Genomic DNA, 20,615 nt, shown 5'->3' on the forward strand with positions numbered 1-20,615 from the left:
AGGCCAGAAAGGGGGCCAGCTAGCAAAAGTGGGGAGCCTCAGGACAGTGGGGCTAAGGGTATCTGGGGCACAGGAGTTGTATATGAAAAGGCACCGAGGAATGTATGTATTGTCCTTTATGGAGATCACTAACACCACTTAGTGGCCCTCTTCAGCCTTTTTGTTCCTGATGCTAGGAGCTGGGTGTCTAGTGGGGCTGGCTAGCTGCCCAGAACAGCCCCACACCCCTTGGTCTAAAAGAGTGTGCTTCTAAACAGGGGGCTTGGTGCAGCCCTGCTGGGTTTGGTTGTGTGACCTTGACTCCCCACACATGTCTAAGCCACCAGTGTCCAGATTCTGCTATACCCAAGGCCTTGTATTCTGGTTTCTGGTACTTTCTGGGGACCTGGGAGATGCTTTGGCCTTAGAGAGCTGCCTTGTAGGAGGTGAGTTTAACCAGGTCTGCTTTAGAATTCAGTTTGTCTCTGTGTGTTTCTTCCACCCACATCTTCCCTGCTGTTCAGCGTTTGATGGACTTGAAGCAAGTTCCAACACGAAGAGCATGCAGAGAGTTCCTGGGGCAAAAATGGCTTCTCAGCTTCCACCTCTCGACTTGTAATGACACACAGTACAGCCCCTAGCTGAGCACTCGTGTGCCAGGCACTGTGCAAAGTGCTTGCCCAACTAGACCCCAAATAGCCCTATTAGCTGGGTGGCTTTCCTGTCCCTAATTGAAACACAGAACAATTGAGGCTTACACTTGCTGAAGTAGACATGAAAAGAGGGAGGGATTTAAACCCTTCTCTGACTTCAGGGTTCCAGCCCCTTCACCACCCTCCAGGACTAAGCCATTATTGGCCTAGAGGTACCCTGAGTCATGTAGCCTACTCTCTTAGCTAGCCAGCTTCTTCCTACATGAACAAGTTCCCCATGGTCCAAGCCAGTGGTCACCTTCCCTCTTTAGGAAACTTCAAAGTCTCCCCGACCCCGTCTCCCAGTTCCCACAGGTGATGATATTCAATACTATTAACCTGTTTTTATTGTTTGTTTCTTGGTGGTTCTAGGGATTGAGCCTAGGCTCTTTCACCTGCTAACCAAGCATTCTGACAATGAGCCATAGCTGCAACCCCCCAGGACCTGACAGTTCAGGCAGTGGTGGCACATGCCTTTCATAACAGCACTCAGGAGGCAGAGGGACACAGATCTCTGAGTTTGAGGCCAGCCTGGTCTATAGAGAGAGTTCCAGGACAGCCAGAGCTACTCAGTGAGACCCTGTCTCAAAATGAAACAAAACACAAGATCTAACACTACTTCTTTCTGTCTCGGTCAGAGCCCCCAGGGCCTCCAAGAAGCTGACCCCTGACTCAGTGCCCATGGACACAAGAGAGGGTCCAACCAAAGCATGGCTCTCTGGGGGAGGGGAGAATGGAACACAGGCGGCGAAGGTGAAAGGAGCCAGGCAGGCTATGTAGGGCCGGCAATGGGCTGCTGCTAACACAGCAGGCTCAGTGTGCTGGGGAGAGCCAGTGCAGCGGGTTCTGTTTACAAGGATCTCTTGAGGCAGCTCCTTCAGAGAAAACATGAGGTAGGAGGGGGCGATGGTTGTGAAGCAGCCAGCTTGGGTCCCCCAGGAGAAGCGGGTCTGTCTTATCTGATCCTTCCCGGAAGCAGAGAGAATAACAGCAAGGAAGGTTTGTGTCTGCATAGCACTGCACTTGGACATGCAGAGTAGGGCCAGAAAGGTCCAGCTCGGGAAGGCAAAAGTCTCCATGTCCTGGAAAACCTGTGCCAGAGGAAAGGGAAAGGAGAGGCTGACATTCGACCGGATGCTCAGGATAGTCCAGGCAAAGAGGGACATAGACTCCCACAGCCCAGGGGATCTGTGGAATGGCGCCACCCACAGCCCATCTCTGCACTGCCATGCCTCTGCCTTCATAAACAGGGTAGGTGGTGTGCCTCTTCATTAGCCAGTGTTTATCAAGCCTCCGTGCCTGCCCCAGGCGTACAGGCAGCAGGGAATATCGGAGAGCTCAGCCCTTAAGGAGCTTTTATGTTGCCATCTGGGGATACAGCAAAGTAAACTTAGAAAGCAACCAGCATGTTAGAGAGTGTGAAGTGTTCCAGAGAAAAATATAGCCAGAGAAATAGATAGATAGATGAGAGGCCTGGAGGGAAGGGGGAGGGGTAGGAGGAAGGGTCGTTCAGGGTGGTCACAGGTGACTGACTAGACATCGGGAAATGAATGCTGGGCAGAAGGCTGGTGTGGCAGCTGGAAGGCAGGATGGGGCCTGGCATGCTGGAGAAGGGCAAAGAGGAGGAGCCAGGAAGAGTATGGTGCTGAGAAAGGCAGAAGCTGAGGGTTCTGGTTGAGGACTTTAGCCTCTCTGGGTGAGATGGATTTGGATTTTTGAAACCCTAGGGTGGGGTCATCAGTTCCAGCGTTCTCTTGTCACCAAGAGTATTTTGGTCAATCAGTATGTGCCCACTTGTTTGTGGCACTTAGTGTGTGTGTGGGGGGTGGGGGTTGGGGTATGGGTGTGGAAAAGTGTAAGACCTAGTCGCTGCTGGTAGGGAGATGCTCAGAGGAGTTAGGGAGGCAGAATTCATACTTTGAAATAAAACGAGGGAATAATACCAGACAGTATTTAAAACCAAGTGCTAAACTGTGCGATTTAGACTATAAATGTTATCAGAACTGTGCGCTTTGTGTGGGAGTACGGAGGGAACGCTTCCCCGGGAGGTGCAGCAGATCGGGGGGGCCTGGAGAACAAAGTGGGGTTCCACTCTGCATAGGGGAGAGATCAAGAATCTATACCTGGAGGGGTGAGAGGGTGATCAAGCAGGAGGGGAGGATTAGGGGTCACCTTAGGGGAGGGAGCAAGTCAGCAAGCTCTGTGGGGGGGGGGGCAGGGAAGTAGGGGATGAGTCCCTTCCCTGTAGCTTCTGTTTCTCATGGTGTCCTCCAGGGTTTTTTGCCTCTTTTCCAGGTCCAGCTGCTTTCTGTTCTGTTCTCAGAATCTGAGCAGTCCACAAATGTCCTTAGCCCATCTGGTATCTGTGGCCTGTTGCTCTGGAACGCCCCTGGGCTTCATTTTCCTTTCTAGTCAGCAGCCAGCCTCTTCTATTGCATCTTAGTGGCCCTGAGCTCCTGTCTGGCAGGTTACTCCCTGACAGTCCTGTGAGTGAAGTGGCTGCTCCCCCCCCCCCCCCCCCGCCCCCTGTAGGGAGTGCTCCATGGGAGCAGGGAGTAGCTCACCCCTGCAGCAGAGGGTAAGAGAATCCACTGGGGTGCCCTCACCTCCTCAAAGTATAAGCAAAAAAATGCACCACTCCTTGGACCTCAGCCAACAAGTAGAAGCCAGGAGTCACACCGATAAAATCGCCACTATTCACTACCAGTCCCTTCTCCTGTTCTGGACCCTCAAGAGTTGAGAAAGGAACATTCAAACTATGCCGCAGGTCCAGCTCCTTGAAGCTACAGGGCAGAGTCTAAGGCTGTTGTCTTTGTGGCTCACAGTATCCAGCAAGTGGAGTCAGCTGGAGCTGGGTAAGAGCCCCATTTTCTAGCTACTTGCCCTTGGGCATTTTAGCTTAACCTCTCTGAGTCTCAACTTGGGCTCGTGTTAAGTCTGGGTTAATAACAGCTACTTCCCAGGGTTGTTAGTAATAATAGCTAACACTTGTGCGTGCTTCTGCGGTGCCCAAGGCTTTACTGCATTCATCTCATTTAATCCACAGAACGCTAGGAAGCAGACATTATTTTCCCCCATTTTGCAGCTGAGGAAACTAAAGCCGAGAAGCTTTAAGTCACTTGCCGGAGGCCACACATAGTCGGCAAGTGGCAGAGCCAGAATGCAGCCCCACATCACTGTGACTCCAGAGCTCTGGTTCTCAGCCACCACATTAAATGAACTAATCTGTGTGAAGTGCCTACTACAAAGTAGACACTCAATAAATATTAGTTTCTCTTCCTTTTCCCCAGAGAACAGCTTTTCCCTTCTGCGTCCCCTTTCCAGAGTCCCCTGGAACATGAGAGGTAGCAATGAGAATGAGCTGCTGGTTCATACCAAGGAAGAAACTGCTGAGAAGAGACTGATCCATTTGAATAAAATCTACAGACCTGGCCCAGGCCACGGTTACTTCCCACCTTTCTGTGTAGTGTTATTCAGCCTTACGGGGTCTCAGGCCCTGGCAGACTGTATCTGCCAAGACAGAGGACAGAGGTCAGGTGGAAAGAGAGAGGAAGCTACCATCTCTCCCCCAGAGCAAGGAGGAAGCTGTTTCACCTGCAGTGCTGGAAATGGCCCCTAGGACTGGTGAGCTCCTCACAAGAAGGTTCCAAGACCGAGCTTTCCAGTCTTGGGTATCGTTTTTTTGAAGGGTGTAGAAGAGAGGTTAGTATCTCAGCTTGATGACAGCTGAATCAGTGCGTCTCCTGCACCTGACTGACACACATAGCTCGATCTGAGCTTATCAGGAAAGAAAACCAAGAACAGACACTGCAGGGTAATCTGAATGTCAAGGTGAATGTGGGTGGAGCTAAGGAGGCTCTTTAGAATGGTTCTCATTCGTTCCTCCCTAGGCCCCCTTTTCTGGTGGTCCTACAGTCATCTCTGTGCAGCCTGCAACTTCCTGTTAACAGTGCCACGGGACATGCAGGTTCCAGAGTTCCTGTTGTTTCCTCGGAAGGAAATCTCAAGAGATGAGAGGAGGAACCCGGGTCTCAGTTACTTTATAACTGAGAGTCATCTGGCCTTGTGCTTTCCAGTGCTTTTAGAATTGGATGTTTTGCTTTGTCTCGAAACAAAACTGCAGTGTATGGTAGGCAGAGTAAAAGCCCTTTTGTATGACACTAGTCCCCCGAGCCTGTGACTATGTTGTCACATAGGAAAGAGATGGTAAGTTTGTGAATAGCAATGAAAGGTGCGGATCAACACTCAAATCAAGAGATGTCCTGGACTAACCTGGTGAGTACAGTGTAACCACAGGGTCCTGTGAAGAGGGGACAGAAGTCGGAGCTGGAGAGATGCAATTCAGAAAGACTTGACCAGTCATTGTTAGCCTTAGGCCAAGAAATGAAGGCAGCTTCTGGAAGAAAAGGGAAAAGCATGAAGCGGTGTTCCCTGGGGCCTCCAGAAAGGAATGAACCTATAGATACCTTGACTTTAACTGGGAGAGGCCCATTCCAGTCAGACTTCTATGTCTATAATAAATAAACTCAAGTAAGACACAGAATTCATGTTAATTTGTTACAGTAGCCATAGGAAAGTGAGTATAAGGCGATGATGATGATGATGATGATGATGATGATGATGATGATGATGTAGGGAGGTAGACCAGAACTCCACTCAAGATCCTGCTGACCTACCAGTGACCCTGGGGGAATTGCTTTATATCCTGAGGCCTGAAAGCTAGTTTAAAACATTAGACTTAAAGTGCCTCCTCCATGTCTTCCAGACAGTGAAGCCAAGGCACAGAGAGAAGGGACTTTGTTAGAGGTCACACTGAGTTGTCAAACGAGTTAGGCTTCCAACCTAGGACTTACTTTTATCTTGTCAAATCCTGCCTGCTTCTGTAAAGTCTCTCTTCCACTCACCAGTGTGTAGTGTGTGTGTGTGTGTGTGTGTACTTACCTACAAAGAGTGCTGTGCTAAGTACCTGGCCAAAGTAAAGTAAGACCCAGAACAGCATTGCTTGGATTCTGCCCTGCCTTCAGACCCTCATTGGGCCCTTAGTTTTTCCAAAACATATGTAACCAAGCCCAGGCTTCTTAGGGCTGCAGTACTCCTTGCCCTGGGGTTGCCAACTGGACTCTATCACAGCCACTTCCTCTGCACCTGCCCCCACCTACCGCAGCCTATGCAGGATTCATCATCCTACCAAGCAGCAGGTGAACAACAGCACACAGGTCCTGGGAGTGGGAAGTAAGAAAGGAGGCGGAGCCAGCAGTACCTCACAGTAGCACCTTATGATCGGCCTCTGTCAGGCAGTTCAGCCTTCCCAGCTCTCCCCCTAATATACCTGAGCCATTGGCCAGCCCCCAGGGCTGCCAGTTTCTGGTGTTGGTCTCCATGGCAACCCCACATTTACCCGTTCTGGTTTCTAATGACTTATTGGCATGTGTGGTAATTTGCAGAGCTTGGCAGGCAGAAGCTTGGGAAGCTGGGAGGAGGAGCTGGAGGCAGTGAGAGGCTTGGCCATGGGGAGGGGTTCAGAGTGTCCAATGGAGACTGAGGCACAAGCCTTCCTTCCTCACCTCTTTCAGTCTCTTTGGAGTAGTAGTTCAAGTAAGGGTGTTACCTCAGGCCTAGGGCCTCCCCTCTAAAGAGGATCAGCTGTCCCTTCAGACCTGCAAAGGAGACAGATGGACAGGCAGATGTGGAACACAGCTGCTCACCTGCCAGACAGGCTTGAACAGGTGTGGGGGAGCTTACAGCTGTGTTTAGCTGTAGCAGATCAGACCACGCATGCCTTCTAGAACTCTGCCGCCTGCTCTCCTAAGCTCTGGAACAAGGGGTCTCTTCTGGGGCGAGGAATCATAGGCCTCATGGGACATGGGTAAGGACAGTGTCCACAGGCCCTGAGTCTCGGCTTGTTTCTAGGCCTCTGGACCATTCAGAGAACTAAGAAGTACAGTTCTGAATGAAATGTAAGAGGGTAGTGGGAAGGGAGAACTAGCCCAGCCATCAAAGAGAAAGAGACGTGCAGGGAGCCAGACCCTTTTCTACTCTGCTTGGGCAAAGGTCCCTGAGCTCGGAAGTGTGCACAGCTTCCCCAGGATAAGGCCATGGGGAGAGGCAGTGGGGAGCCTCCGCTGCCTTCTTCCTTCACACAACTTCTCAGTCTTCCCCTCCACTCCTGTCACGCCTGATGTCACTGTGTTGTGAAGTTGTGGGGGCAGTTGCTGTGCTGAACAGTTCACCTTTAAAATTAGCTCCTAATCTAGGTTAGAAGCCGGGGGCCACTGCTTACTTACTCTGTGGCCTCAAGACAGGCTCTAAACTTTTCTTTAGGTCTCAGTTCACTTATTTCTAAAGTGGGATTAACATCTCCAGCTCACGGGATCATAAAATAAGATCAGCTCACATTTGTAAAAATTTGTGATGTGTGGTTGGCCCTGATAAATATTAGAGAATGTTTCTTTTTAGACTTTTAATTATCTACCCAAATAAACAGAAGTAATTCGATCGATAATGTAGAATTCTGGTGGACTTGGTAAGGTTTTCCTCTTTAAATATTTGAAATGCCTTCATTTATTCCGCAAATGTTTATTGAACATTGACTACTGAGTACAAGCATCCAGCCAGATAGAGGGTTTTTCCTGGTGTGTGCATGTAACACTTCTCAGAATTCGGGCACCCTGGAAGTGGTCCTGATGTGATGCCCTGAGAAGTGGCTGACCCCTAGACAAAGACCTGCCTTGTGAAGGCTCCAAGCAATGCAGGGAGATGGTGCTGCCCAACTAGAAAGGTTGAGCATCTTCAGGGCTGACTTGAGGAGGAGTAAGGCTTAGAGTTAAGGAGCTGACAGGTGATCACTCCTCTACCTTGAAGAACTTCTGACAAATTGAGGGGCCACCGAGGACCACCTAGCCACCAGCTAAAAGAGGAGCAGGGAGCATCTGCTCTCTCCGGGTCAGATGAGCATGCCATAGCTCCTTTGGCTGTGGCAAGAACGGACGATAGGAGAACAGGGGGAGCTAGGACACTTGGCTTCCTCTGTGGCAGCAGATGGGCTTCTGCCTGTAGCAAGTGTCTGTTCTTTCATGAGCCCGCCTACAGCCTCCTCTGAGAAGGCACACTGGAGATGCTGGTGTAATGGCAGGGATGCTGGGGCCCAGGGATGCTGGGGCCCAGGGATGCTGGCTCACCAGTTGGGTTCACACTGTAGCTCATATCCAGGTGACAACGTCTAGGGGTTCCTGCTGACCCAGGGATTACTATCCAAACATGCCATACTGTCATGTTTAATCTGGGTTGGAAGCCAGACCTCAGCCACTTCCTGAGTCCTACTTTTATTTATGAGAAAGTTCAGCTGCTCGGAAGGGAAATGACTTGCCTGAGGTCACGCCATGTGTTTAGCGCTGTGGGAACTAGACATAGAGCTTCTGACTTGGGCCTTGTGCTGCGTCTGTTGCCTGCTCTTCCTGATTTTCTCCGTTTTCCTGAGCTAGTTCCCAGGGCATGTCAGATGCAAGGGGAGGCCATTTCTCTACGCCTCGGAGTCACACTGCCCCTCCCTGCCTCTTTGCCAGCCACTCTCCTTATTAAGTAAGGCCTTTGGTGCCTGCCCATATTTCCCCTCTCCCCTCCCCCATACCTACCCTCTCTCCCATCCTCCCATAATGACTCCACCTTCTTGCCCACCTCTTTCCAAGCCGATCTGCCACCTGGTAAGATCAATGACTCTGTGGACAGCATATCCTACCTCAGGCCCAGCAGCCCTTCAGTGGGTCCCTCCATCAGGGCCAACACCTGCAAAGTCACCTAGAGGAGCACCCTGTTTTCTGATGACCATCTCCTCCTGCTCTCCCAGCTTAGTCGGCTAAGGACCCTCACAGCACCATTCCTGAAACATTGGGACCTTGGGTCCATTGGACCCCTTTCATTCGCTCGGCTGATTCCATACAGATTCTGAGGTCCATGTTAAGGATCCTCCCACCAGTATCCTAAGCTGTCTTGACCCGCTCTCTTTTTTATTGCTACCCCCCTCCCCCCAGGTCCCACTTCTGGATCAATTGCTCTTTCTGCTGCCTTTACCTGAGATCAAAACTCCTGAGGACATACACGCACATGTGCGCATACGCGTGCACAAACACACACGGAGGCAGATGGGGACATCACCAAGCTCACCATCACCAACGCAACTTGTTCTTCAAAAGTGCCTGGTATTCCTATCACATTCCCTGGTCCTCCCCGCTGAGTCTCCCGATGACTGTTTCACACCCTCCTCCCCAAACCTCCGCCTCCACTGGTGATCTCAGCCGAGGACCTCACCTCCCACTTTGCAGAGAAATAGCTGTCTACAGGCAGAACTTCCCAGTTTGTCCCTCCCAACCGTCAGGCACACTGCCTCTCACTATCCTCCTCGACTCCCTCTGTTTCAGCCAAGGTCACAGGTGCCACCTCAGTCAGCGCTTGCTGTGGATGGGTTCCAACACCTTCCTTCAGCCCTCCAGTAGTTTCTCCTGGCTTCAGGAAAGCAAACCAACAACGAAGTCCTTCCTCAAGCCCAGTTGCTGGCCCCCGCCCCCATCTTCATCCTCTCCAGCCAAGTGTCTTGAGAGACTTGGCTCCACCAGTGTGCTCTACTTCACACCGCCCACACCTTCCTCAGCCCCACTCGGGTATGGCTTCCTCCCCCAGCCTGGGAAGCAGCTCTCCATTCTGCTCAAGCTGGAGGGTAACAGGCTCCCTTTGTGGAGGCGCTTCCCCTCACTCTTGGCACTTCCCTCTCTCTGGCGTTCTCTGACCCCGTATTCCCGTATTCCCGGCTTTTCTGGCTACTCCCAGGTCATCTTTGCTGACTCATGTGTCTCCTCTCTGTCTTTAAATGTTAGCCTTCCTTGTCGTTGCCCCAGTTGGTGGTACTGTTTTCACACTGAAGATCCTGCCTCCAGGTCATGACTCCACAAGAAGAGCTCCCCTTATCCGCATGCAGGGGACCCCCAAGCTCTGTATCCTCATAGCCATATGCTGGGATGATTAAGGCTACACCGGTAAACTTTGAATTTGGGCTATCTCAGCCAGAGTCCTGCTTTTCCTAACTCCCCACGCCCTTTCCACCTCTGCCTGCCATGACTTGACTTTGTAAACGGTGCCACTTCCTTGCTGCTTCTGAAAGCCATGGGCTAGGACTCATCCACCATTCTTCCTTTCCTACCTGAGGTCCAGTATGTGGCCAGGTCCCATCTCCCCTTGTGCAGCCGCTTCACTGCCCTTCCTCCACAGCTGCACTTCAGGCTGCCTCTCCTTTGACGCCAGCCTTTGAGATTACCTTCTCCCTGGCTGTGACCACCTTACATCTCTAGTCTTGCCTCTCAGTCACTGCTCTAGTGACGTGTGTGGGCACATTCTGTCTGTCATAGCCTCAGCACTCTTAAGGGCATCCCGGTGTTCTTTGGGATGGCCAGGAATAGCCTCATGTGAGACTTGGCCCAGGCCTGCCCCAAAGCCCACTCTTGATCTCTGAGCTCTTGGAATATGCTTTCTCTCTCTCTCTCTCTCTCTCTCTCTCTCTCTCTCTCTCTCTCTCTCTCTCTCTGTGTGTGTGTGTGTGTGTGCGTGTGTGTGTGTGTGTGTGTGTGTGTGTGTACGTGCGCATGCAGGTTCAAGTGTGTGCAGGTGTGCAGGGGCACATGTGGAGGCCAGAGGACAACCTCAGAAGTCATTATGTTCCTCAAGAACTGCCTTATTTTAGAGAAAGGATCTCTCACCGACCTAGAACTCATGAAGTAGGCTAGGCTGGCTGACCAGGGAACCCCAGGGTTCTCTGCCTCCCCAGCCTCAGAACTACATGTGCATACTACCACACCTGGATTTATTTGTTTTGGTAAAACACAGGTGCTGGGAGCCATTCAAGTCCTGATTCTGGTGAGGCAGGGCCTTTACTGACAGCCACAGCCCCGGTTCTACACCTGTGCTTCTCTTATGTCCTCATGGCCTTCATGTCCTCTGTCCCCTGTCTGTTTGCTACTCCGATCCTATACTTCTCTTGAAATTCAGGGACAAACTTCAATTGCCTTTCTTTAGAAAATCGACCATCTACCTCCTCAACCCCTGGTGAACACTCACAGTATCCCATGTGTTTCTTTTAATCCTTTTTACAATTGTTTGTTTGTTTGTGTGTTTGTTTGTTTGTTTGTAAACAGTCCCATTGTGCAATCTAAGCTGACCTGGGATTCACAGAGATCCACCTGCCTCTGCCTTCTGAGTCCTGGGATCAAAAGTGTGCACCACCACACCTAGTACATCCTTCTTACAAAAGGTTTATTCTTATTTTTGATGTGCTTGTCTGTATGTGTGTGTGTGTGCCACATGTGTGCAGGTACCAGTAGAGGCCAGAAGAGGGGTTGGACCCCTTGGAGTTCCAGGACTTTGTGAGCTGTTTGACAAGAGTGCTAGGAACCAAACTTGGCTCCTCTGGGAGAGCAGCAAGTACCCTTAACCTCTGAGCCATCTCTCAGGTCCCACAACATGCATCTCAATAGCTAATCACATTGATGAGAACTTTGCAGAGAAATGCTTTTCTCCTTCACTAGGCTGCGACCCCCTGAGGGTAGAGGCTTTTCAGTTTAGTCACCTTGCATCACTGGCACCTGGCACAGATTAGGTATTTACGAATATTCAGAGCAAGTATGGTGGCTCATATCTGTAACCCCAACACTAGAGAGCTATTAGCAGAAGGATGTCAAATCCAAGGCCAACCCAGACCATATAGGGAGATCGCTCAAAATCTCAAATGAGGACTGGGTGTGGTAATCACATACTTGTAACACTAGTACTCTGTGGGTAGTAACGGAAGAATCATGAGTTTGGGGCCAGCCTGGGCTACATAGTGAGATTCTGCTTCAAACAAAATAAAAGGGCAGAGAGAACAAAAAAAAAAAAATGAATTAAAAATATTAAGGAGTGAATTCATTAAGAAAATAACTTTAAACACTAAAAGAATCTTATAGCAAAAAGCAGGTAGGAATAGAGAATTAGCTCTGAAGTTAAGAGCATTGGCTGTTCTTGCAGAGGACTGAGGTCCAAGTCCTCACACCCACATGGCAGGTCATAACTGTCTGTAACTCTAGTCCAAAGGGACCCAATTCCCTCTTCTGACCTCCACAGGCACCAGGCTCACATGTGGTGTACATACATAAATGCAAGCTACACATACACATAAAAGATCATTTAAAAATAAATATTTTTTAAAAATATTCCTAAGCTAGAGGAAACTCTGGCTCTTGAGTATGGCATTGGTAGGCCCAAAGGCTGGATCTCGCCAGTGGCTTCTGGGTGTTCCTCAGCACTTCTCACCCCTCCCTTCCACCAGCTGCAGAGCCAGCCCAGGTTTAAAGGGAAGCCAGGGGCTCTTGTGAAGGCCTCTCCCCACCAGTAGCTCTCTCGAGAACTCTTTCACATGTGACATTTGAGGGTTTGGTGGCTCCCGTGCAGTCCCGTGTCTGATCAAGCAGAGTTGAGCCTGGGCCTCGTGTTTGGGGCCTGACTCCAATCCTACCCCCGCTGCTACCTAGCTATGCTTGTGGGAAAAGGCTGTTGTCCACTCAAGACGATCCATAGCAAAAGATGGAGGAGTTACACCAAAACCCAAACCCCCATGGGGTAGAAGATAGGATCTGAGGTCCAACCTGCAGTTTAGGGGAGCCAGCCTTGTACTTTTCTCAGAGATCCTCAGAACCTTCACTCCAGACTAGGGACAGTGTCCCATCCAGAAGCAGAAGTCCCCAGAGAGTCCATAGTGAAGAACGAAGACCTGGGAGCTAACGGAGGACGGTGCTCCTTGAATCCTCTCCTAAAGACCAGGAGCCATGCTCTCCCATGCCTCTCCTCAGCCTTCACTGCCTTGAGCCAGCTGCCCTGTTCCCCCAGCCACCCTTTGCTGCTCCACACCTCTCACCCTGGGGACCTTCCCAATCTCCCCTCCTGGCTGGCTCTTCCCCACACCTCAGCATGCACATCTACTGACATGCCTTCCAGGAAATTCCTCCCACATACTGAGCACACTCTGCACAGTCTACAAAATGCCCTTATTTGCTGGTCCTTTGCTTCTGTTGGGTTGGAAGCTCCTCAATGACAAAGCCTGGGTTTTATTCACAGGGGTACTCCCATGCTGGCGTTCCACGGTAGCAATAAAATAACACGTATTGAACACTTGCTGTGGACTAGACGCGCTGAATTTTAAAGCAGCTTTTTATTTTAAACCAAGTATAGATTCGCTGGAGGTACAAAGAAATGTACAGGGAAGTCCTAAAGACGATTCATCCAGCCTTTCCTGCATTTAAGATCCTGCTTAATTACACTGCAATATTAAAGCCAGGAAACTAAGCCGGGCATGATGGTACACACCTCTGATGATAGAGGAAGCCAGATCTCTGAGTTCGAGGCAAGCCTGGTATACAGAGCAAGTTCCAGGACAGCCAGAACTTAACGGAGAAGCCATGGCTGGGTGCAGGAGAGGGAGGAGGGCAGGAGAGGGCAGAAGGGAGGGAGGGAGGGAGGGAGGGAGGGAGGGAGGAAGGAAGGAAGGAAGGAAGGAAGGAAGGAAGGAAGGAAGGCAGGCAGGCAGGCAGGCAGGCAGGCAGGCAGGCGGGAAAGAAGAAAAACAGGAAACTGACTTGGCGTGACCCATAGTGTGTGTGTGTGTGTGTGTGTGTGTGTGTGTGTGTGTGTGTGTGTGTCTTTGTGTTACTACAACTGAAATCAAGATACTGAACAGGTAGGCATGGTGAACATGTCTGTCATCCCAGCACTCACAGCTAGCCTATGTTACGTAGAGAGTTCCAGGCTAGCCTAAGCTACACAATGAGACACTATCTCACATTACTAAATAATGTAAGATAGTTAACTAGGGGCACTGGACTCCGCTCTGCTGTCCCTTTATAACAGTGCACCCCCACCAATCTGTTGCCACTAGTTATATGATGTCCAGATGTTCTGTTCTGTCACGACAGTTTATAGGATGTCCAGATGTTCTGTAAGATGAATCATACAGGCTGTAATCTTTTACCATTAGTTTTCCCCCCTGCACTAAGCATACTCTCCTTCAGATCCGTCAAGTCATGATCAACATCGATCAGCGATCCATCTTTGTTGCTGAGTAGTATTCCAAGAGAGGGAATGGCTGGATGTGCTACCATTTGTTGAACATTCAGCCACCAGGAGATAATTGTCTCACTCCGTTTTACAAGTAAGGACACCAACGTGCTCAGGGTCGCATGACTAGCCAATGGCACTTAGTAAATATTAAATGAGAGAAAAACATAGATATTTATTCTACTGAGCTCTACTGCATGAGGGTACTGTGTGCTCTAGCACCTGGAAAGTTGTTCTACACACAGTAGGTCCTCAGTAAATGCTTGCCCATGAGATGTGCCTGTGTTTACATGAGTAAGAGTCACATACGGCTTGCCCCGAGTACCACCACCATTTGCAGGACAAGACTGGATCTTCTCAATATTATGCCTGACATCCGCACTTTCCATTTTACTTGGAATGAAAGTAAAATCAATTGGGATTGTAAATGTGTTGATCACAGGCAGGTGTGCTATTTTATTGCCTAAAATGTCTAAAACTATTGGCTGTCTTATAATTTCCATATTTGCGTGGTAGTTGGCATCTAATTTGCAGGTTGCTCAGTTAATCAAAATGCCAAGCAACCTTTGCAGCCCCTGCTCCTTGTCACCGTTGCCTTCTCAAGATGTCAGATCCTGGGTCAGGCTGAGTGGTCTTGGGTCAGGGTGTGCAGGTTCTACCTATAAAAACAATCTGTTGGGCCCTGAACATGCCCATTGAAAGCTACAAAATCTGCCTGGGTGTTTTTGCTCCTGGAAGGGGTGACAAGTCATTACCACTCAGCAGGGGCCCCAGGAGGTTTAATTAAGGAGGATTTGTGGGGCTCTTAGTCCTCAACCTGAGGTGTGCAGTGCCAGAGGCATTAAGTGACTGGAAAGCAACCACGAGTTGGACCAGCCCTGCTGTGGAAACAACACCCAGGAGACATCTTGTTGAGCTCTCCTGCCTCCCCCTCTCTGGTAGGGTGACGAGAACAAATCACTGCCTGTAGGGACACACTAAGGATACACCGGGTATCCATGATGGGACTGATACAGGGGGCATGTGGAAATAGTCACGTGGCCTTGAGGAAAACCTATAGTTTGGCCCAACCAAGGCCTTACCAACAGCCATAGCTATAACTAGGCTTTACGTCTAGGAAGAGCCAATGACTTTGAGTCCCCCTAGAAGTGGTTCTGAATAATTGGACCTACCTCATCTCGAAGGCTCCAGCGCCCGTAGCTGTACCTGGAGGAGTCTGTTTTGAGCAGAATCTTGGAGGAGTCTCCTGTCTGCTGAGCTCATGCTGGGCACTGGAGAACCATTCTCTTAACTTGCTTTTCAGCGGCAGTGCCCCGGGGACACACAAACTCAGTGGGGAAAACACTGGAGGGAAGCAAGCACCGTCTGCTGAGATGTTTATTTTACAAACAGTTTAAAATGAGACTGGATAGTAATTGTGGCCTCCTGGTGTCCATTTGGAACTGTGTCCTCGGGCCCTGGAACATATGACTACTCTGCCATCGGGGCACCAAAGAGATGGCATACTGCTCTGAATAGGGGCTCCCAAAGGGCAGTGTATTAGAGGTATATTCCCCAGAGTGGTGCTGTTGGGAGGTTTAGGCCACATGTTGGGGGTATGTCTTTAAAAGAGAAGGAGTGTAGGAACCACAGTCTCTTCCCCTTGTCCTATCCCTGCCATGAGGTGAACAGTTTGCTTCACCACATGCTCCCCACCATGATGGACTTCCTTACCAGTGGCCCAAAGCACCACGACCGATCAGTCACCACTGGAACCTCCCAAACTGTGGGTTCGATAAACCTTTCCTCTTTGTAAGTTAAGGTATCCCATGTGTTTTCTTACAGTAGTGGAAAGCCAACTAAAGCAGAAAGAATGGTACCTAGGGATATAGAACAGACTCTTAGGAAGTGGGGCCACCCACTACAAGAGCAGAGGGGTAGCATATCTGATTTAGGATACGTAAGTAGAATATCTAAAAACACAAGTAGAATTTGGTGCTTGAGGGAACCGAAAAGGAAGGAAAAATCTGTATGAAAGATGGCCGCTGGGCCAACTCTGGCAGTATAAGAGATTACAAGAGGTTATAAGGAGAGCCCGTGAAAGAGGAGAATGGGCCTGCAGGTGGGCAGAGGTTGGGCCCAGAAAGAACAGAGTTCAAGGTAAGCATGGAGCTAGGAGTTGAAAATCAGGGCTCTTAGCCTGCCAGGAGCTCCGGGAGGTGGAAGCTAGGGAGATGACGGTAAACACAGCAAAGCCCCCGAGTTCCAAAAGCAAATCATGGAGGCTTAAGAAGAAGGGGTCTGTGGCTAGGAGTGACAGCCAAGGGGACACTTTGTCTTAAAGGCAGAGGAAGGGGAGTAAGTGAGTGAGTTTCCTGGGGTGGGAAGGGATGAGGCTGGCAGAGAGGACATAAAGGACAGCAGAGACCACACCTGCCAGCATCTACGTTGCAGATGGTGCACGGCAGAGCGTGTTCCATCAGGGCTGTGCAGAGTGCTGGGGCAGCAGCCAGAGGAAGAGGGATGAGCTGGAATCATACTCTATATAGGGCCAGTCTACCGGCTTACGTATTTTCTTCTGCAATGCTTTGGGAGGGGGCACTTTCTAATGTTGTAGTTGAGATGGAACAGCAGTGACCTCATCCTCCTGCAGAGTCTGGCCTCCTTCTGGAAGCCCATTCCCTCCCTGGCCTTGCTGTTTGGGAGATATCTCTCCCTTAAAAGCTCACATTGTTTCTCCTTGGCCTGACTTATGGATAGCACCGACTCTGAGTCCCTCTGCCCTCCACTGCAGTCCCTCTCCCCTGAGCACTGTTTCTTTTTTTTTTTTCCCTTCTCCTCCTATATCTGGCAACAGCAGTTTAATAGCCTTCCCAAGGGTCAGGCTGGGAAGATGAATGCTAGCCTGTGGGGGCTGTGTCCTGCCTTTCCATTAGGGAGGTGATAGAAGACAGGGTGCAAAGAATGGATAACAGAAACACACATAACAAACAGCTTGTAGGATAAAGCAGAATGTCCACCTATGCTGAAGCATGCTGTGTTGACGGGAGAGCCCCCAGTCACTGGCCTAATTAACGCCGAGTTGGAGAAGGCAGGGTGCGTTTTCTGGTGTAAAGTGGGCAGCCAGGAGAAATCACATTTGCCTCAAAATGTTTGCTGCGAAGGAGCAAGCGAACGACAACCACATGCATGCCCAAGCTGCCCTTGTTCAAAGACTTTGCACACTGAATGAGCGCGGTTACCACAGGATACCCCAGAACCAGCTGCTTCTCATGTGCCTCCCATGTTGTATGTGGGCTCCCTGCTAGCCAGGTTTACTAGTAGTGAGAAATATCATATGTCATCTTCTGCCCCTCCCTGTGCTGACACAGCCCATGTCCACGAGGCCTATGCACTGCTATCCTGTCTCCCCACTCGAGCGCTGGTTGGTGACCTCACTGCACCTTTGTCATCTATGGTTCAAATGAAAGACAGAGGGCACCTGGGGCAGAAAATACAGACTAAAGGGACATCTCAAAGGCTGTGGAAGTAAAGCCACAAGGAAATGTGGATCTGTGCTTCACTTCCCGCATGGGGTCTATATAATATTATGTTAACCTTAACCCCATCAAAGCTCTTTGGACCTCAGTTTCCCCATTGAGATCATTTTCTCAGCCTGGTCCCATGAGTCATTCTGAGAAAAGGAAGGGCCCCTGAAAAGACAGTTTCTAATACTTGTGAAGTAGGCTGTATCTGAGAAGGACCACTCCCAGTGATAAAGGACTGCAGCCGACTTAGGAGTATCCACCTTCTATTTCAGTTCCAGATCCCAGTTACCGACCGACTGATCAGCCTGGGTTTGTCACTCTTTGACTGCAGATTGATCTCTCCTCCATAGCATGGAGCTCAGTACCTGCTTCACATAACACACTAATAAACTTCAGTAAGGTAAGAACAATTGGGAAATCTTTAACTACCCTATCACAGACTGAGGAAAATGGCAAGCAGATTCCAGGCCTGAGCCATATGGACCTGAGTCTAGTTCCCACTGTGTGTGTCTGTGGCTTTGGACAGGTTGGTGACCGGTCTTGGTGCCATCATCTGCAATCAGTGGAGCATTACTCAGTGGATGATGGTCTTGTGAAGGGCTGATACTGGAACTGTCCCATGCCTGTGTGTGGCTCTACTCCTCCTGTTAGAGCCCTCTGAGGTCTTCAAAGGCAGCTCAGCAGACATCACTTGCACATGCTTTCAGACACCCAGCCTACCCCGGCATCTCTCTATTGGAATGCCACATAGTCTGTACCCTCCCCAGGGGCACATCTCCAGTCACACGTCTTCTGGACCTAGTTTCATCCTGCTGAACAGCAGCTGCATGCTGAGGAATGCCAGACTGATGAGGTCCACTCTGCAGACCCTGCAATCTCATGCCATCCTTCTGCTGGGGACTGCACTCCCTGGGCAGTTGGCCACTTGATGAGGTTGCCCAGCCATCTTGGGCAGGTGCCAGGGACAGGAGTGCTCTGGAGGAATTTTTCTCCCCTTGTTTTCATCTGATCCAAGCTTAGTCAACTGTCTCATCTGCAGTTCTGACAGCCCTTCCTTTATTGACAGCCTGAATAACCTCTGACTTTCCCTGCCATGGGCAACTGGGGACCCCTCACCACTTATGTGGCTCCTGGCAAAATCCAGACGCTTTGTCTAGATAGCTGTCCAAAGTTCTCTGTGCTCTTATATGGCCTGTGGGCTACCTGCTTCAAAAGATCCTTAAAGTGGGGTGCATTAAAAATGCAGATTCTCCATACAGTGAATATATAATAAAAAATGAATAATACATTTGCAATTCAGACCAGGGGTCTAGAACTTTGTATTTCAAATAAACTCCAGTGAGATGATAAGCACAATAAAGTTTGAAAAACACTGGGGGAGTTCCCGCCCCCTATGCTCTACTGTGGTAGAACTCATAAAGAACAAGCAGACTCTCCGTGTGCAGCTTGATGAACTAGAATGTGATGTGTGCAGTATCCCCTACGTCATCACTCCCAGATCAAGGCCTAGAACACCCAGTACCACCCTTGTTCCTTTATGTTCCTTAACAAGAGAAGCGAATGTGACCACATGGATTCCATCTTACCTGTTTTAAACTTCACCTGAACAGAATCTGACTTCCTTCCCTCAGCATGTCTGTCTGTGCTGCCTACTGTTAATGAGGCAAGCCATGTCTCTCCTATCCTGTGTGCTTTGGCTTCTCCTGAGACACAAAGAGAAGTCAGGCCTTAGCCCTAAACCCCTGCCATTCAGTTTCCTCATCCTCCTGACTTGCTCTTGTGGAGACTACACTCAGGTGTGGAGACCACATGTGGGGGTATCATTCTTCAAAACAGTACACAGGAGGCTCAGCTGGGGAGATCCTGGGCCAGTTCCTCTCTAGATAGCAACTAAAGTTGTTCATTTGTGGGTATGGGTTGCTAGAAAGTCCAGGCACACTCCAGATGAAATTGGCCAATTTCAGCTACAAATGAAAAGACAAATGAGATGGAAATTGCACAGAACAAGCCTCCTCCCTGTGTGGAGGTATCAGTGCTGACATGCTGAGCTGAGGAAGCAATTCCAGCCCTTTTCCCCAGCAGGGTCAGAAGGGCTTTCCTGGCAATGGGAAACACCATCTCCTCCCGCACCCGGGCAGGCAGAGGAGCAGCCACCCAGGGAAAGGTAGAGGGAGTGTGTATATGTGTGTGTAAGGAAGAGAGGACAAGACAGGTGGAGGACACTGGGCAGCTACTAGAGAAATAAGGTGACATTTATCCCCTCCAAAGAAAAACAAACATTGTTAATATCTACTACATGCCAGGCCCCGTGCTGGGCCTTCTGATTATAAAAAGGAACAAGAGCGGTCTCTAAGAGTCTCTTAGCCCAGGGGTGGAAAAGAAAGTGATGGTGGTCCTGGTAGAGAGGGCAGGGAGAGATGGGACACAATTACGGATGAGAGAATGAACGGCTGAAAGGAGCAATGAGCAGGGCAGGAAACTGGAGAGGAGGAGCAGAGGCCCCTATCCTCCCTGCCCCAGGGAAGGTGGCCAGGAGGACGCCCTGGAAAGAGGCCACAGACACCTTTGCAGGCACCAGCATTAGTTCTTGGTAAAGTATCATTCCTTCCAGTGAATTGGGAGAACAGACAAATGATAGATAGATGGTGTCTTATCCCCTGTTGTGTAAACTCCAAAGACCCAGGACTTCTCAGGCTCTGGGTCTCTGTGGCATCCATTTTCTTTGTTAAGACTGTTGCAAAGAAGCAGAGAATGCAAATTTGTTTTCATACGGACCCGAGCTAAATACAATTTTAGTAATAATAATAATAATAGCAAACACTTAGAAAGCACTTACCATGAGCCGGGCTGTTCTAAGTACTTCACACATATTAACTCATTTGCATAGTAAGTGTGCTGGGAGAAAAAAAAAAACCTATGATGCATTTCAAAACCAAACAGAAATGACTTTTGAACTATCCAACACCCACACACGGTCTAAGGGCTCTGTTCCAAACCGCCCCCTTTCCCACACCCACACACAAGTGAACGTGAAAGCAGAAGTCCTAGGAATTGGGCTTCAAAGCGGTTCCAAGTGGCCTTGAGTAATTCTAGACCTTAGCAGGCCGACAGGCTCATCCTCTCCTTTTCCTCTGAGTTGACACACTTTTCGGTAAGGCACTCAGGCTTAGGCGACCCTGGAGACATCATAAAAGGATGCAGCCAGTGGTTAGGGGGAAGGTGGCTTTCTATCTGAGGACTGTTGTGCTCCAATCTGTGTGCATCACATCACTGAGGATGTTACAAACATGATTGCCACAAGGGAACTGGT

At 49.8% G+C, this 20,615-nt stretch overlaps 1 protein-coding gene and 1 long non-coding RNA gene across 3 annotated transcripts in view; one reads left to right on the forward strand and one right to left on the reverse strand.

Annotated features, from left to right (window-relative positions):
- Nucleotides 1–1,000: 1,000 nt before the first annotated feature.
- LOC143443662 (uncharacterized) lies at nucleotides 1,001–20,563 on the reverse strand. Of its 2 annotated transcripts, XR_013112815.1 has the most exons (5): nucleotides 20,327–20,563; nucleotides 20,142–20,200; nucleotides 14,972–20,036; nucleotides 4,944–5,067; nucleotides 1,001–1,762 (listed from the first exon to the last, which is right to left on the reverse strand). It is a non-coding gene; the product is annotated as an uncharacterized LOC143443662 (long non-coding RNA). The 2 variants fall into 2 exon arrangements; XR_013112814.1 differs by having other exon boundaries at nucleotides 20,142–20,563.
- Nucleotides 17,579–20,615, forward strand: part of Lrrn2 (leucine rich repeat neuronal 2) — a 40,778-nt gene continuing 37,741 nt past the window's right edge. The window contains 1 exon segment of the mRNA XM_034513655.2: nucleotides 17,579–17,705. The gene's annotated coding sequence lies outside the window, so the exon portion shown is untranslated.

This window comes from Arvicanthis niloticus, chromosome 10, assembly GCF_011762505.2.
Source record: "Arvicanthis niloticus isolate mArvNil1 chromosome 10, mArvNil1.pat.X, whole genome shotgun sequence".
Lineage (NCBI taxonomy): Eukaryota > Metazoa > Chordata > Mammalia > Rodentia > Muridae > Arvicanthis > Arvicanthis niloticus.